Source organism: Panulirus ornatus, chromosome 47 (genome assembly GCF_036320965.1).
Source record: "Panulirus ornatus isolate Po-2019 chromosome 47, ASM3632096v1, whole genome shotgun sequence".
Lineage (NCBI taxonomy): Eukaryota > Metazoa > Arthropoda > Malacostraca > Decapoda > Palinuridae > Panulirus > Panulirus ornatus.
Genome location: NC_092270.1, coordinates 6,832,271 through 6,850,853, shown reverse-complemented (window position 1 = coordinate 6,850,853; position 18,583 = coordinate 6,832,271). Strand labels below are relative to the sequence as shown.

Here is an 18,583-nt window from a genome sequence, read left to right as displayed (position 1 = left end):
ATCATTATTGTTATTATTATTATTATTATTATTATTATTATTATTATTATTATTGGTGTTGTTGCTGAAAACGTTTTTAATGGTATCAATGTCAGGCTGAGGTCATGTCCTGGGAGGATTGGGTTAGAGGGGTGGGATGGGGCCCCCAGATCACGTGACCCGGCCCATCACCTGGCCCAGGTAATGTAATTAAGACATTGTGGACATTTATCTTCGTCTCTCCCGTGGGCAGTGGCAATACCCTTCCCCCCCCCCACTACCCTACCCACCACCCCAGAGGGTGGCCACAGTGCCCTCCCGTCACCCAGTGTAATGTATTGTGGGTAATGGTATTATATGGCTCAGTGTTGTATTGTGGTTCATGGTAGTGTTCTGTGGTTCACTGTGTTGTATTGTGGTTCATGGTATTTTATGGCTCAGTGTTGTATTGTGGTTCATGTTAGTGTTCTTTGGTTCACTGTGTTGTATTGTGGTTCATGGTAGTGTTCTGTGGTTCACAGTGTTGTATTGTGGTTCATGGTAGTGTTCTGTGGTTCCTTGTATTGTGGTTCATGGTAGTGTTCTGTGGTTCCTTGTATTGTGGTTCATGGTAGTGTTCTGTGGTTCCTTGTATTGTGGTTCATGGTAGTGTTCTGTGGTTCGTTGTATTGTAGTTCATGGTAGTGTTCTGTGGTTCACTGTGTTGTATTGTGGTTCATGGTAGTGTTCTGTGGTTCACTGTGTTGTATTGTGGTTCAAGGTAGTGTTCTGTGGTTCACAGTGTTGTGATTCAAGGTAGTGTTCTGTGATTCACTGTGTTGTATTGTGGTTCATGGAAATATAATGCGACTGTTTTGTTTTGTGGTTAATAGGATTTTCCTTGTTTCCATCTCTCTCTCTAACATGTTGATGATTAACATCTGAAAAAAAAGGCATGTTAATTCTTGCTTCCTAAGTTTCTCCCTTCTGATCACATCGCTGCAGCGTGCAGACACGATTCCCAAATTTGACTGATAACCTGTGATGAGGAGCGATGACATAGCGTACACCTTAGCTTCGGGGGGGAAAAAAAGAAGTCCATTCCGGTCAAGGATTTACCTTCAAAACTTTTGAGGTAATCCTATAGCTTGGTCGGTCTCGGGAGTGTTGTCATATGACGATCCCCGGGGAAGAGTAGTCGAACATAACATCCCGGTGGAGCTGATTATTAAGGTGGAAGTACAGTAATTTGGGTTTTAATATCCCGTGTGTGTGTGTGTGTGTGTGTGTGTGTGTGTGTCTGCACTCAAGACACACGCCTGTCACGTTCACCACACAGGTTACGTGGGTCTTACCACTGGTGGGTGATGGCTTCGACGGAGGGAAATCAGATACCAACTCTTAACTTCCCATACACTTAATATAGTTCCAGGGAAGAAGAAAAAAAATAAATTCATTCAACTTTGCCAAAGTCTTTCCGTGTTTGGTCGGTAATAGATCACGTCACTACCATACAGAAGATGTATAACGAAGTGTTGTGGGCGGAGCCTCGCTCACCCCACCCTCCGCTGTACGACTCCCGTCATAGGTAAACTCTGCGGAGTTGCCAGCCATTAATTCAGTTCCAGATTTTGGCCCACGTTAATCATGCTTGGATCGCATTGCTGTACTTGAGCAAGAGAGAGAGGCAACAGTACAGAGTCTCCTCTCTTGAAAGGATAAAAAAAAAAAGAATCTCTGTCTAGATTTTAGGAAGATATGTGAGTAGTGAAATCCGGATCATGGCGACTTCTGGCGGGATTTATCTGAACACGGGCGGGCCCCTCTCCACTAGGCTAGTGTTTATCGATGTTTCCATCTTTAATTCTGAGGCTTTGCCATAGCTTGGTCAGACTTTAATGTCGTGTAACTGAGTTTTTCTGGGTGATGCTGGATGAGGGGATTCTTAATTGGTTGTACCATTATCATAACTTGCTGTTCGGTTTATCATCGTCCCAGATCACCGTTATCATATATATATATATATATATATATATATATATATATATATATATATATATATATATATATATATATAACCTCTTGCAGTTTGTTGAGAGCCTCGAGATCTGTATTTTCGTAAAGGTTTCCTGAACGTTATCCTTCCATCTCTTTCGGGGTCCGCCTGACTGTCACCACCTGTTTGGTTCACGGTTCTCGGAGAAGCACCCGGGGGAAAAGTATATATATATATATATATATATATATATATATATATATATATATATATATATATATATATATATATATATATATTAGTTTAAAAGGAAGGAAATTTGACACTAATTGAGTTGCTACTTTTGCCACATCGTGGGCTAAATTTAGCGAGCATGTATGTATATTTGTGTTCACCCATTATAACGTAGAGACACGGTGTAGCTATATCATCATCCACTGAATACTTTATCAGAAACTAGACAACGCTTCATACGGCTGTATATTATCGTTCTTGCAGTGTGTGGTGCTGTGTTTGGCTACGTTCGTATTTGTATGTATCTGTGTGTGTGCCGGCTTATATTTTTAAGCCATTCAGCCTTCCGTATTGGACTAGACTATACATGGAAACATTCTTTTTTGTTTGTAAAAAAATTTCTTTAACATTCACCGTTTTGGAATGTCCACGGGAAACCAGTATTGTTAAAGAGAACTCACTTTGCAGTTTTCATATTCTTCCTAGAGTATAGAGTAGTATTATCATAAACATTAGATTTACCAACTTTTTTTACTGTTCAGTGGAAATGGGAAGAGTTACGTATACTGGATGACTATTACACTCTAATTATACATATATGTATATTGGAAAGGATCACAATTTTGCTCGTGATCAAGATATTCCTACGAGTCAACGGGGAAAATGAAACACGATAAGTTCCCAAGTGCACTTTTGTGTAATAATCACATCATCAGGGGAGACACAAGAATGAAATATAAGTCAGTTGATATACATCGAAGAGACGAAGCTAGGACGCCATTTGGTAAACATGCGATTGTCTTATGTTTCTCTCCTGTGTCTCCCCTGATGATGTGATTATTACACAAAAGTGCACTTGGGAACTTACCGTGTTTCATTTTCCCCGTGGACTCGTAGGAATATATATATATATATATATATATATATATATATATATATATATATATATATATATATATATATATATATATCTTTTTCACGGTCTCAGATGTTGACTGATATTAGTATTCTTAAGTATTTGCTCTATCTGGTTTGTTACACGTATCTCTTGGAGAACGCGGCTTCATCCTGACATAGCGACGGGGCTGAATTTAGCGGGAAGAACACGTGAGGGGAACTCATTACAAGCCTTGGGGTGTGTGACGTGTTCTTGTGTACACTGACATACACGCACACGGGCCTCCGTAATATAGTGGTTAGCGTTGCTGACCATTTTCCGAATCGTGGGCGCGGTATTCGGCCTACACCTAGCCTAGGTGTTCATCCTCCTCTCGTTTGGTCGATAAATGGGTACATGGTGTGTGTGTTTGCGTATGCACATAGGAGTAAAGACATTGTATATGCAAGGTTAAAAGACGAGACCTAGACCAGTGTTAAACTCGCTCCTGGTAAACACACACACACACACACACACACACACACACACACACACACACACACACACTTATCAATGGCCATGTCAGTCAGTGTTGGAATGTGTCGGCGAAGCAAACAAGTGCGAGAATGAGACTGAGATGTGGGTAAGATTAGACTGGACATGGGGAAGGGTAATCAAGGAAGCGCGGAAGATAAGTTCAAGATTGGAACACGGGAAATGGTGATCCGTTGTAGGAAATGGTGATGGTCTATCCCAGTGTCCGAAACCAGAAACCTGTCTTTCAGAAACACATTGAAAAACATGTACGAAAACTAGACGAATCTTGCACATCCTTATTATATATTCACAATATATATATATATATATATATATATATATATATATATATATATATATATATATATATATATATATATATATATATATATGTGTGTGTGTGGTGAGTTTGTTACCGGGCTCCGCCTTGCTCGAGGTTACATTGCGAGTGAAGGCACCTTTGGCGAGGCTGTGTCACTTGGAGTACCGTCATTGTCCTCCTCACACAGCCGCCCTACTAACGCTGAAGCCCCCTTCCCTCCCCCATTGCCCCAAAACCATACAGAACCCTCCATAACCTTGTACTGCCCTCTGTCGGCCGACATGACCTACCCACGACACTGGCACAACAGCTGGTGACCTTCAGTTGACGCTACGTCGCTGCTTGCGCTCGTTAAAGTAATTGATGGGCGGTCGTTCAGCCGAGCGCAAACTTCTCAGGATCTGATAGATTCACATTTCCCCGTGGAGGTTTTGGTGACTCGCTGAGTTATCATGGTCTGCAGCGTTTCCTTGCGTAGACCTACAACACCCGCCAGCGTTAGAGATGTGCGCAATAGGCTTTCCAGGTAGCTGAGGGCAATGCACACCTCCGCCTCGAAAAATGAACGGAGGGTATCGCCGTACCAGAAGTTGGCCCCTGAGGTCAGGACGACCCACTTTGAGTGGGAGTGTGGAAGGCGCTCATCAACATGCGTGGACGTATGATGGAGGCACGTAACTGAACTTAGACGTAAAACTTAAGAGGAGGTTTGGCGAGGGAGAGACACGCCGGCGCGGACACCGAGGACGCTGGAGTAGTTCCTCCTCGAGTTAAAGAGATAAGGATTGTCCAGAGAGGTAACAACCTCCGAGGAGACTTGGGTCCAAACTCTGGCGAGATGCACCGTTGATAAGAATCCCCCCGCTCCAATGGCATGCCACGGAGTTTGGGTACAGAGAGGACCCGACCGCCAAGACATGGCCTTCTCCCTCTCCCTCTCTCCAAGAAAGTAATATCAGCAACTCTCCTGTGGGAGGAAGTTGGTGGTGGCGAGTCTACACTCATGATATTGTATGTGAGGGTCTGCCATGAAGATAACCCCCGTTCGAATTATCTGGACGTTAGAACTGTCCTCCAGGTACCAAAATCCTGAGGGGAAAGTATATCTTCATCATATCCGGAAATTACAGTGTGGGAACGATTGGATTGGTCAGGTCACTTGGAGTGTATTGTGGTAGACCGTCCTGGAGCAGCAGCGGGCGGGGAGCGCTGTACCTAAGGTTGAAGATGTAATGTACAGGTCAGCAGCCATGGACGGCCCCGGGCTAGGAGGCAGAATGACTCCTGTATACCGGTCGGGTTCCTGTTGGACTCCACCACCGGCCTCCAGTGTGGCGGAGATTGAATCACAGATCAGATATCACGCACGAAACATACTTCTGCAATAACGGAGTAAGGTAGTGCGCGCGGTTGTAACCACATGACTGGTGAGTGAGAGGGGAAGAAAGACAAAATTGTAAACACTCTGGACTTTCATCGAGGAAAAAGGCGAAGCGAGAAGAGACGATAGGTGGTAAGACGCGTGTGTACAGACGCCACACCATCATCATCATCATCATGACACACACGTAAGTCTGGACCAAGATGCCGTCATTACTGATCACCGAGGTTATCCCTGCGTGTCGTAGAAGGCGACTAAAAGGGGAGGGAGCGGGGGGCTGGAAATCCTCCCCTCTCTTTTTTTTTTCCAAAAGATGGAACGGAGAATTGGGCCAGGTGAGGATATTCCCTCAAAGGCCCAGTCCTCTGTTCTTAACGCTACCTCGCTAACGAAGGAAATGGCGAATAGTATGTAAGAAAGAATATATATATATATATATATATATATATATATATATATATATATATATATGTATAGAGAGAGAGAGAGGGATACACACACATAAATGTGTGTGTTACCGTTCTCCGCCTGCAAGTGACAGGGTCACCTTGAGCGAGGCTGTGTCACCGGGATTACAGTCTCGTGAAAGATTTTCCCTCCTGAGAAATTCATCATTTTTTCCTGTTACTGGAAGTGGCGACCCCTTGCTGCTGCAAGACCCCTTGGAAAAGGGATGCTCCAGTAATTCCAGCTGGTGGCTGATTCATGTGAGAAACTGCAGAAGCTGGTGACTGAGTTTGGTAAAGTGTGTGGAAGAAGAAAGTTAAGAGTAAATGTGAATAAGAGCAAGGTTATTAGGTACAGTAGGGGTGAGGGTCAAGTCAATTGGGAGGTGAGTTTGAATGGAGAAAAACTGGAGGAAGTGAAGTGTTTTAGATATCTGGGAGTGGATCTGTCAGCGGATGGAACCATGGAAGCGGAAGTGGATCATAGGGTGGGGGAGGGGGCGAAAATTTTGGGAGCCTTGAAAAATGTGTGGAAGTCGAGAACATTATCTCGGAAAGCAAAAATGGGTATGTTTGAAGGAATAGTGGTTCCAACAATGTTGTATGGTTGCGAGGCGTGGGCTATGGATAGAGATGTGCGCAGGAGGATGGATGTGCTGGAAATGAGATGTTTGAGGAAAATGTGTGGTGTGAGGTGGTTTGATCGAGTAAGTAACGTAAGGGTAAGAGAGATGTGTGGAAATAAAAAGAGCGTGGTTGAGAGAGCAGAAGAGGGTGTTTTGAAATGGTTTGGGCACATGGAGAGAATGAGTGAGGAAAGATTGACCAAGAGGATATATGTGTCGGAGGTGGAGGGAACGAGGAGAAGAGGGAGACCAAATTGGAGGTGGAAAGATGGAGTGAAAAAGATTTTGTGTGATCGGGGCCTGAACATGCAGGAGGGTGAAAGGAGGGCAAGGAATAGAGTGAATTGGAGCGATGTGGTATACAGGGGTTGACGTGCTGTCAGTGGATTGAATCAAGGCATGTGAAGCGTCTGGGGTAAACCATGGAAAGCTGTGTAGGTATGTATATTTGCGTGTGTGGACGTGTGTATGTACATGTGTATGGGGGGGGGGTTGGGCCATTTCTTTCGTCTGTTTCCTTGCGCTACCTCGCAAACGCGGGAGACAGCGACAAAGTATAAAAAAAAAAAAAAATATATATATATATATATATATATATATATATATATATATATATATATATATATATATATATTACCATCGATATTATGCAGATCAATGTTATAAACATCACAGAAAACCAAGCTGTCACCAAATCTAAAAAAAAGATATACAGGGGTAACTCGAGAATTGTTGGGTGTCAGGCCAGTGAGTGTGGGCTGGACCCTGTGGCCATCCGTCTTGCTCAACTTTCTCCCAGATGGTTTGGTCGTTGACGTATGTTTAATGTGCATAGATCTGGTGAAATGTTGGATCGGATTATTGGCTCGATGATATGGACTTGAGGGCTCTATAGAGAGAGAGAGAGAGAGAGAGAGAGAGAGAGATTCCGATAGAATGTAAACAAGTTACCGAGACGAACATTGCTGAACACAGGTCGTCATTATGGTTGAGAATACGACTGATTACTTACCTTATATGAATAAACAACTATATATATATATATATATATATATATATATATATATATATATATATATATATATATATATGCTAATAACCACGAGGAAAATGAAACGCGATAAAGTATCAGCAAATACTAGATCTCGCGCGCCATTGTGACCTATTGCAATATATATATATATATATATATATATATATATATATATATATATATATATATATATATATATATATATAGTGTCCCTCTCTGTATTTGTTATTGTCTGCTATGAGATATGAGGAGTCTTGGTGCCCGGAAGCCAACCATCACTCCCTCTCAGAGAGATGTGTAAGCCTACACCCAGCTGACCTGCCCCGCCTCACACGCCATTTAACAGACAACTGGAGCAACGGCACATGACCTACTCCTGCAGCGGTCAGCCTCCACAGCACCCTCCGTAACAAGGTAATACGCGACATATGTAGTAGTAAGAAATCCATCTCCAGTACCAAGGAATAGCGCGTGAAGAAGCAGGGGAGCATCAGACTGTATTAGTGTGGGAAATGGAGAGAGAGGCGAGTGGTATGAACTAACACACACTTAACCGTGACACAGACTTGAAACTGACCATTACACCCGTTCATCTACCCCGCGTCACTCCCGTGCACCGGCTGAACCTCCCTTGCTCCACCACCGTCACTCCTTTTTGTCCAGTAATCACAACGTCCCGGCTGACTGGAAGACGAGAGATATGTTCACGTCTTTCCGAAAGCAACAATCCCGCGATACGAGCTATTTACCAATCGCCTCGATTCTGAGCCTTCTGTGTGAGGTTTACGAGTTGGACTAGTCCCATACGGGCGTGGCTGGTTCCATGAACCCCTCACCAGCCTTGAAGAGCGCACAACCTCGGCGGGCGACGCTCGCCTTCATTGACTTAACCAGAGCTTTTGACTTGGTCACCCACAACGCACTCGCCAACAAAGCCATCGACAGCGGCCTGCACGGTCAAGTGTCCTTTTCATGACTTGCAGAGTGCGTCGGTGAGCGCCTTCAGGCTGGTCGCGCCTCCCAGGCACCTTCTCCATCTTGCTGTTCGCTCACTTTTGTGGCGTTCCCCAGGACGGGAGCCTTCGAGTTTCTTCACCCCAGGCGATAGAGTTACGCCGGAGACCCGAACGTTGATATCAGCGTCAGCAGCCGCCCTCCCTGCTACACATCCCTCCAGGACACCCCCACCAACTCTCTCTCTCTCTCTCTCTCTCTCTCTCTCTCTCTCTCTCTCTCTCTCTCTCTCTCTCTCTCCCCCCCCAAGTGCTGGACCATTGCCACTCGCGTCACATTGGTCGTCCAGGTTCTCGCCAGCCATCCCCCGGACCCCTCACCAGAGATCCCTCGTCCCCAAGTTGCAGTTCGCCGCTACATATCCATCGAATATGCGCACCCGAACTCGTGCAGACCGCGCCACACGAACCGCCTCGTCCTAACTACCGTCAACATGATCATCAACATGTAGAGTACACAGTAAACTCGACTCGAGTACATGTGTAAATACTGTTTGCTTTGACCCCACTATTGATGCCGGGCGTTTATATTTTCTCCTTATATATTTTTTTGTCTTTGGCTATAGTAGATTATTATGATAATAATAATGATAATGGTGATTAATTATTATTATTATTATTATTATTATTATTATTATTATTATTATTATTATTATTATAGACCTAGTCTGGCAAGTATAAGGGGGAATATGAGGATATGTTATGGGGTATGATATGGTATACCATCTCAGGGTGAGGTATGTTATACTTTACCGTCAGGCTCTGTCAGCAGCGGCAGTAGTGTCAGTCGGTCTGTCTTTGTCAGGAGCCGCAACCAATGCCCGTGGCTCCTGATTACCCGCGCCGGCTGACGCCTTGCCCCAGCTGACAGTACATTAGCTGACGTCCTTCACCAGCTGACAGTACATTAGCTGACGTCTTACTCCAGCTGGCATTACATCAGCTGACGTCCTACCATAGCTGACAGTACATCAGCTGACGTCCTACCTCAACTGACTGTACATCAGCTGACGTCCTACACCAGCTGACTTCCTATACCAGCTGATGTCCTAACCCAGCTTATTGTACATCAGCTGACGTCCTACGACAACTGATTTGCTGTACCAGCTGACGCCCTGTACCCGTTGAATGTACACCAGTTGGCATTACACCGGCTGACTGTCCACCAGCAAACTATACACCATCTGACGCTACAGCAGCTGGTTCCATGCACGAGGAGATCGCCACACGGTTCGATACAGTGTCCGGATACAACAGGTGGCTCGGTCAATACATCTCATTACAGCCTTGTATCGATATAACAGGTGGTTCGGTTGATACAATACCTGAAATGCAACAGGTGGCTCACCACTGCAATGTCTTGATACAGTAGATGATTCGCTACAGCTCTGTGCCAGTGACACAGATGGCTCACTACAGCCCTGTCTCACTGCAGCAGATGGTTCACTACAGTGCTCTCTCAACATAAGATATGATCCACTACGGTAGCGCGTCAATACAGCAGATGATACACTGCAGCACCGTCTCACTACAACAGATGGCTCATTGTAGCACTGGATACAACAGGTAATTCAAATTAGCACTGCCTGGGTACCACGGCCAGTGGTTTCACTGTAGCACTGCCTCAAGGAGTACGACAGATGGTTCACTGTAGCACTGAGTATACAACAGATGATTCACTATAACACTGCATGAGTACAACAGGTGGTTCAGTGTACAACAGACGGTTCACTCTGGCACAAGAGATGGTTCACTGGAGCCTTGTCATCCCTTCGTCTCGTCATCATCACACACACACTCACACACAGTGTCACCCGCAAGACGAATCGACTTCACAAGATATATTATAACTTTACCTCGGACAGATGGTCACTCGCGGGCACCGGCAGCTGGTTTAGCGTGAGCAAAATCCCCTCTTAATTCAACAGGTGGTGGTTGAGCCTCGTGCCAGCTGAGGGCTCCCTCTCAGCCACCTGTGTGTCTCCTGGCCGTGACACGGGTAATGCTCACCTGCGTGATTTCGATTAAGATCTTCCGTTCACAGAGCCGCCTCCATGTGTACGTGTAACGTCATGTCTGTCGTGTGTGTGTGGGTGTGTGTGTGTGTTGGTTGGTCGTAGCTGAGGGATGGTGGTTCGTGTTGGGGGAGGACCTGCGTGTGCCCAGGGAGGTGTCAGGGATGTGGAGCGAGAGGCGGGATGTGCGGCCGGCGTGCCTGTTGATGCCAGACTGAAGCTGAACGAGTGTCAGGCACTCTGGCCCGGCCGCTCATCTACCCACCCAGCAGGACACGGGAAGCCCCCCCACCTCACGGCAGAGGGACACACACACACACACACACACACACACACACACACACACAAGGGGAAGAGGAAGAAGAGGGATGGATCCAAGGGGAGAGAGAGAGAGAGAGAGAGAGAGAGAGAGAGAGAGAGAGAGAGAGAGAGAGAAGGATGGAGGAGGAGGGAGTAAGATGGATGGAGGGAAGGATATGAGATAAAGATGGATGCCTGGTGCCTCTTACCCCAGGGGCGGGAGAGGAGGAGCCCGCCGTTCCTACCTCCTGCTGGGGTCCTCCTGTGAACAACGTCGTCTTATCCGACCTCACCGAAGAGGTCTTTGCCATTTATTGATGAAGTCGTTACACAACGCAGACTGTATCAGTAACTCATGATGAAATTATGACATACAACATTTACGGTGTCTAACGTCACCTGAGGTGAAAACCCTTGGCGGGGGGAGAAAAAAAAAGAAGGTGGGGGAGAAAATATGACGACTGTGTCGCTCTGAGAAAATTCCCCATCGCCATAAGCATTTACTTACGACTGCTCTACTTTGTATTTTGCGTCGTCCACACTGGAGTTGACAAGACCCAGAAATTCCTTGTTGGGACGACCATCGTCGCTCTCTTTGACAGTGGGTAGATCGTTAGTCACTGCTGGTTACTGTTGACCTGCGTATTGACGATATGGCTTACCACTGTGTGCGAAAATGTTGGTTCCTCCGTTCATGCTCGCGTGAGGCCCTCCGGTGTTGGGTTTCATCTGTGTTCACTCATTTATGTTTTACTTCACTGATACGTAGGCAGGCTCTTGTTACCGTGGACATCTTCCGTGGTGCTGTAATGCTATATATATATATATATATATATATATATATATATATATATATATATATATAGATTTAAGTGACAAGTGGAATTCTATAAGACATAATTCATGATTTATTGCATAAATTCATTATTGATTTACCATTGCCTCTTATGATTAGTTCATCATAAGAAGTTCGTTACTATAAATTCTTCTCCTAATACCCAGGTTGTGATTGGCACAGTAAAAATTCTTGACTATATTTTTTTTTTTTCTTCTTGCCTTAAGCTTTAACTGTAGGTTTCCTAGAAAGAGATGACTCAGTCGACTGAAAGCTCTCGGAAAACACTTTGTGAGGGACACCTTTTCGATCTGGGCCTTTTCCAGCGAGGTTCGAAGTACTTCGCGTTGTTCCGCAGGACTCGGGTCTTGGGGCCGCTGTTTTTTCCTTGTCTCTGTGGATGATGTTCACGGGTGAGTGACGCAAGATGTGTGTGGATTGCCGCCACCACGCCCTTGTGAAGACTCATCTTGCCGGGCTCCAGCTCGCCACCACACCCTTGTGAAGACTCATCTTGCCAGGCTCCAGCTCGCTACCACGCCCTTGTGAAGACTCATCTTGCCAGGCTCCAGCTCGCCACCACGCCCTTGTGAAGACTCATCTTGCCAGGCACCAGCTCTGGTCGAATACATCGTTGGCGAAATCCAGTCCAGTCGGAGGAAGATATAAATTTGTAGTTACCAAAGAAAGAAAAAGAATGATTCTAACCAAAAAAAGGCTGAGATGTAAGGGCGAAATGCCATAAAGTATACGAACGAGGAAGTAGTGTGGTTGCCAGGGAAGTAGAATTGCAAGTCCAGCTCAGCAGCATGTGTTATCTGTAAGTCTCCGGTTCAGGGCGTTGACGTTAATGCCTGCTGGTCATCAGTGGTTATGTACACGTCAATCGCATGGAATATTTAGGTGACCGATACAACCATACGTTTCATCCCTGGGGGCAGGAGAGAAAGAATACTTCCCACGTATCCCCTCCGTGTCGTAGAAGGCGACTGAGAGGGATGGGAGAGGGGTGGCTGGAAATCCTCCCCTCCAGTTTTTCTTATCCAAAAGAAGGAACAGAGACGGAGGCAAGTGAGGATTTTCCCCCTCCTAAACTCAGTCTTCTGTTCTTTACGCTACTTCGCATACGCGGGAAATGATGAAATTGGATGAAGGAAAATGAAATAAAGTTTCATCCCATACCGAAGCTGTTTTTCTCGTACATCTTTCGTAATATAGCTTGAGGATATGTATATGTCTTTTTCTCGTGAGTGGTCCAATCCCAGGGATCCTGTAGATCTCCCACTAACATAGTCGTGTTGACTGACGGTTGGGGTAGTAAGGCAGGGTAGAGATGTAAGAGGCGGCTGGACTCTTTTAAGTAACGGACGCATCTCTTCGTGAATTTGGCTGATTTTGACGTGATATTTTGAAACACGTTGCGGTAATGGCTGTTGCAGTTTTCGCGTGGATCATCCGCTTGAAGTCAGTGTAGCGAGAGCTTCAGGAGGGAGTGTTGCATAGGGCGTCGATGACAGAAACCTTCGGACTGTCATCCTGGTTCTAACCGCGACTCATGAAGGCTCACCAAATTAAAGGCAGCAACTGTCCTTGTCGAGTTGCCAGTTGCAACATATCCCATTCCCTTAATTGAAAGCGTAATGAATCTTATTTCCGTTTTTCCCCCTTTAAACTATTAGATAGCGTAAAAGTTATTGCGTGAAACCCAGCTAAATTATGTTTGAATACTAACGGTGGACGATTGCAACCCTGAGGTAAAGTTATCGTACGGAAAATTAGAAAATGAGTAATTCTGTATTATTTTCCCGTTTTGTTTTGGGTTCTTTGTATGCTCTTTTCCTGTTTTGGTACCTGCTGGTTGTCGAGGCAGTCGATGGTAGTCGATGAGTACTTTCTAAAACTTCTCTCACAGTCCAAGTGGATTGCGAAACCTTTGTTAAGTTTTAAAAGGCAGTAGGCGTGTACGGGCTATACATGTATACTGTATATATAGAGAGGGTGAAAGGCGTGCAAGGAATAGAGTGAATTGGAACGATGTGGTATACCGGGGTCGACGTGCTGTCAGTGGATTGAACCAGGGCATGTGAAGCGTCTGGGTAAACCATGGAAAGTTTTGTGGGGCCTGGATGTGGAAAGTGAGCTGTGGTTTCGGTGCATTAAACATGACAGCTAGAGACTGAGTGTGAACGGATGCGGCTTTTGTTCTCTTTTCCCAGCGCTACCTCGCGTGCATGCGGGGGGAGGGGGTTGTCATTTCTTGTGTGGCGACGGAAATGAATAAAGGCAGCAAGTATGAATTATATACATGTGTATGTATGTATATGTCTGTGTATGTATACGTTGAGATGTATAGTTATGTATATGTGCGTGTGTGGACGTGTATGTATATACATGTGTATGTGGGTGGGTTGGGCCATTCTCTATTCCTTGTACGCCTTTCACCCTCCTGTATGTTCAGGCCCCGATCGCTCAAAATCTTTTTCACTCCATCTTTCCACCTCCAATTTGGTCTCCCACTTCTCCTCGTTCCCTCCACCTCTGACACATATATCATCTTTGTCAATCTTTCCTCACTCATTCTCTCCATGTGCCCAAACCATTTCCTATTAGTCCACGGAGAAATGAAACATAAGTTCCCAAGTGCACTTTCGTGTAATAATCACATCATTAGGGAGATACAAGAAAGAAATATAACAATCAGTTGATATACAACGAAGAGACGTTGCTAGGACGCCATTTGGTAAACAAGTGACATTATTTCCACCCATTCTTATTTCACTTCCGATAACTCTACTGCGGGCAACACCTCGTTATTCTTAGATATAATGGCCCCGACAGCCTCGCTAACACACTGACTTCAACCAGGGAATCAGAGACCCGGTCACAGACCACACGAGAACACCTGTAGCGCCAAAAAAGAACTTATCCGCTTAGGGACAGGGGGGGAGAAATCTAGGCTCCACACCCAACGTTATATATAAAGAGTTTCAAACAGGAAAAAAGGAGTCTGATTCCTTCCGCTTGATGCAACCCCTTGCAAATCGTGTTGCTGACTACATACGGCAGAGTGTCAGGGTTTCATCCCACCAGGCATGGTTTAGCTGCTCCTCTTCCGTTACAGGGGTGGGTGGTTTTATGATCATGGTCTTTTGATTCCTTATGAGATAAATCTTTTTATGCCGTCGCTGTGGGGAAATGAAATACATTTATTGTTAATGCTCTTGGACTTATGTGTATATATATATATATATATATATATATATATATATATATATATATATATATATATATATATATACTTTCTCAGCACTTCAGTGCCACTTCTTTGACCCAGGCAGCTGTGTTTTCTCTCTGCCTAAGCCAGACGTGAGCTGTTGGCTTTCATTCCACAAACGCACAGTCTCTCCAGCTCACACATGGTACTTTGACAGCACGTAACTCGTATGACCCGTTCTTCTTAACTCTTATTTTTCCTGCGGCGAATAGTGCGCTCTGTCCCTGCCTTTTGGCGTACTCTCGTTGTAAGTACGAGTAGGTAAATAAGTAAGTAGGCGTCGTATGTAGGTATTATCTGATTCTCGTCACCCCCACTTAACAAGCTGTGCGGGTGTATTACACTTGAATGCTTATCGACCCATCCAAGGCCACTCTAACTAGACTACCAACACACACCATATATATATATATATATATATATATATGTATATATATATATATATATATATATATATATATATATATATATCTTTCTTTCATACTATTCGCCATTTCCCGCGTCAGCGAGGTAGTATTAAGAACAGAGGACTGGGCCTCTGAGGAAACATCCTCACCCGGCCCCCTTCTCTGTTCCTTCCTTTAAAAAAAAAACCCACAATAAACACGTGAATTCATAAATGCAGAAATACCACAAGGAAAAGGAAACACGAGAATCCAGAACTCTCGTTTATTACTAGTTATAGAGAGGAAGCCTCATTGAGTGAGGTCATCCGGTACATGTCAGGTCAAGGTCAGGTAGAGAGAGGATGGGTCACTAAGACCCTTGAACCAACCTCGCTTCTCACTAATCACAAGACTACACGATCCTATTTCATGTTTCCTCCGGTTCTATCAATACATAACCTCAATTGTATCTCTCTTCTCACTCTGTACTTAGTCCTCTGAAGATATGGTAATACACGCAAGCGCTCAGGATTCACATTTTTTTTTCCTTTTCCAAGTGTTGTTTTTGAATATGATATGATATAGTGTAGTATGATACAATATAATATAATGATGAACTGAACTATGTATTGATTATTCTCCATACAGTTTTAGCTTAAAGTAACAACTTTAGATACCCAAATATTTAATTTTTTCAATAAAGTGCTGGGGGCTCAACTGTCCAGCTCACATTTGGGGTCTGCTTTGGTCTTCATTACATGACGTGCTATATATATATATATATATATATATATATATATATATATATATATATATATATATATAGGTGAGTTTGAATGGAGAAAAACTGGAGGAAGTGAAGTGTTTTAGATATCTGGGAGTGGATCTGGCAGCGGATGGAACCATGGAAGCGGAAGTGGATCATAGGGTGGGGGAGGGGGCGAAAATTCTGGGGGCCTTGAAGAATGTGTGGAAGTCGAGAACATTATCTCGGAAAGCAAAAATGGGTATGTTTGAAGGAATAGTGGTTCCAACAATGTTGTATGGTTGCGAGGCGTGGGCTATGGATAGAGTTGTGCGCAGGAGGATGGATGTGCTGGAAATGAGATGTTTGAGGACAATGTGTGGTGTGAGGTGGTTTGATCGAGTGAGTAACGTAAGGGTAAGAGAGATGTGTGGAAATAAAAAGAGCGTGGTTGAGAGAGCAGAAGAGGGTGTTTTGAAGTGGTTTGGGCACATGGAGAGGATGAGTGAGGAAAGATTGACCAAGAGGATATATGTGTCGGAGGTGGAGGGAACAAGGAGAAGAGGGAGACCAAATTGGAGGTGGAAAGATGGAGTGAAAAATATTTTGTGTGATCGGGGCCTGAACATGCAGGAGGGTGAAAGGAGGGCAAGGAATAGAGTGAATTGGATCGATGTGGTATACCGGGGTTGACGTGCTGTCAATGGATTGAAGCAGGGCATGTGAAGCGTCTGGGGTAAACCATGGAAAGCTGTGTAGGTATGTATATTTGCGTGTGTGGACGTATGTATATACATGTGTATGGGGGGGGGGGTTGGGCCATTTCTTTCGTCTGTTTCCTTGCGCTACCTCGCAAACGCGGGAGACAGCGACAAAGTATAATAAAAAAAAAAAAATATATATATATATATATATATATATATATTTTTTTTTTTTTTTTTCATACTATTCGCCATTTCCCGCATTAGCGAGGTAGCGTTGAGAACAGAGGACTGGGCCCTTGAGGGAATATCCTCACCTGGGCCCCTTCTCTGTTCCCTCTTTTGGAAAATTAAAAAAAAAAGTGAGAGGGGAGGATTTCCAGCCCCCCGCTCCCTCCCCTTTTAGTCGCCTTCTACGACACGCAGGGAATACGTGGAAAGTATTCTTTCTCCCCTATCCCCAGGGATAATATATATATATATATATATATATATATATATATATATATATATATATATATATATATATATATATATTTTTTTTTTTTTTTTTTATACTTTGTCGCTGTCCACGGGGGAAATGAAACACGATAAGTTCCCAAGTGCACTTTCGTGTACTAGTCACATCATCAGGGGAGACACAAGAGAAATAGGTCAGTTGATAATTCATTAAAACCTGATTGTGTTATCGTATTTATCTCCTGCCGCATGAGGTTATTTTGTCAGCGAACATACTGTAATTGTGATGTGACGCTCCACATACGAAAAGCGGTCTGAAAGGATGAACCAATTTTTTTTTTTCTCTCTCTCTCTCTCTCTCTCTCTCTCTCTCTCTATATATATATATATATATATATATATATATATATATATATATATATATATATATATATATATATATATATATTTCTCACATACATTCTTCAAAGCAAACACCTGATCCACACATCCTCTACCACTTCTGAAACCACACTGCTCTTCCCCAATCTGATGCTCTGTACATGCCTTCACCCTCTCAATCAATACCCTCCCATATGATTTACCAGGAATACTCAACAAACGTATACCTCTGTAATTTGAGCACTCACTCTTATCCCCTTTGCCTTTGTACAATGGCACTATGCACGCATGTGAGAAATACTTAGAAAAGCTAATGGATTTGAATGTAGCATTTATGGATCTGGAGAAGGCATATGATAGAGTTGATAGAGATGCTCTGTGGAAGGTATTAAGAATATATGGTGTGGGAGGCAAGTTGTTAGAAGCAGTGAAAACTTTTTATCGAGGATGTAAGGCATGTGTACGTGTAGGAAGAGAGGAAAGTGATTGGTTCTCAGTGAATATAGGTTTGTGGCAGGGGTGTGTGATGTCTCCATGGTTGTTTAATTTGTTTATGGATGGGGTTGTTAGGGAGGTGACTGCTAGAGTTTTGGAAAGAGGGGCAAGTATGAAGTCTGTTGGGGATGAGAGAGCTTGGGAAGTGAGTCAGTTGTTGTTCGCTGATGATACAGCGCTGGTGGCTGATTCATGTGAGAAACTACAGAAGCTGGTGACTGAGTTTGGTAAAGTGTGTGAAAGAAGAAAGTTAAGAGTAAATGTGAATAAGAGCAAGGTTATTAGGTACAGTAGGGTTGAGGGTCAAGTCAATTGGGGGGTAAGTTTGAATGGAGAAAAACTGAAGGAAGTAAAGTGTTTTAGATATCTGGGAGTGGATCTGGCAGCAAAGGCAAAAATGGGTATGTTTGAAGGAATAGTGGTTCCAACAATGTTGTATGGTTGCGAGGCGTGGGCTATGGATAGAGTTGTGCGCAGGAGGGTGGATGTGCTGGAAATGAGATGTTTGAGGACAATGTGTGGTGTGAGGTGGTTTGATCGAGTAAGTAATGTAAGGGTAAGAGAGATGT

At 44.1% G+C, this 18,583-nt stretch overlaps 1 protein-coding gene across 3 annotated transcripts in view; it reads right to left on the bottom strand.

Annotated features, from left to right (window-relative positions):
• Positions 1-10,666, bottom strand: part of Gyc88E (Guanylyl cyclase at 88E) — a 152,547-nt gene extending 141,881 nt beyond the window's left edge. For 2 of the 3 annotated variants that reach the window (XM_071689586.1, XM_071689587.1), the window contains exon 1: positions 10,434-10,666. The gene's annotated coding sequence lies outside the window, so the exon portion shown is untranslated. Of the gene's footprint in view, positions 1-10,279 lie in introns of all 3 variants that reach the window. The other variant, XM_071689584.1, reaches the window with a different exon arrangement.
• Between the last annotated feature and the right edge of the window lie 7,917 nt (positions 10,667-18,583).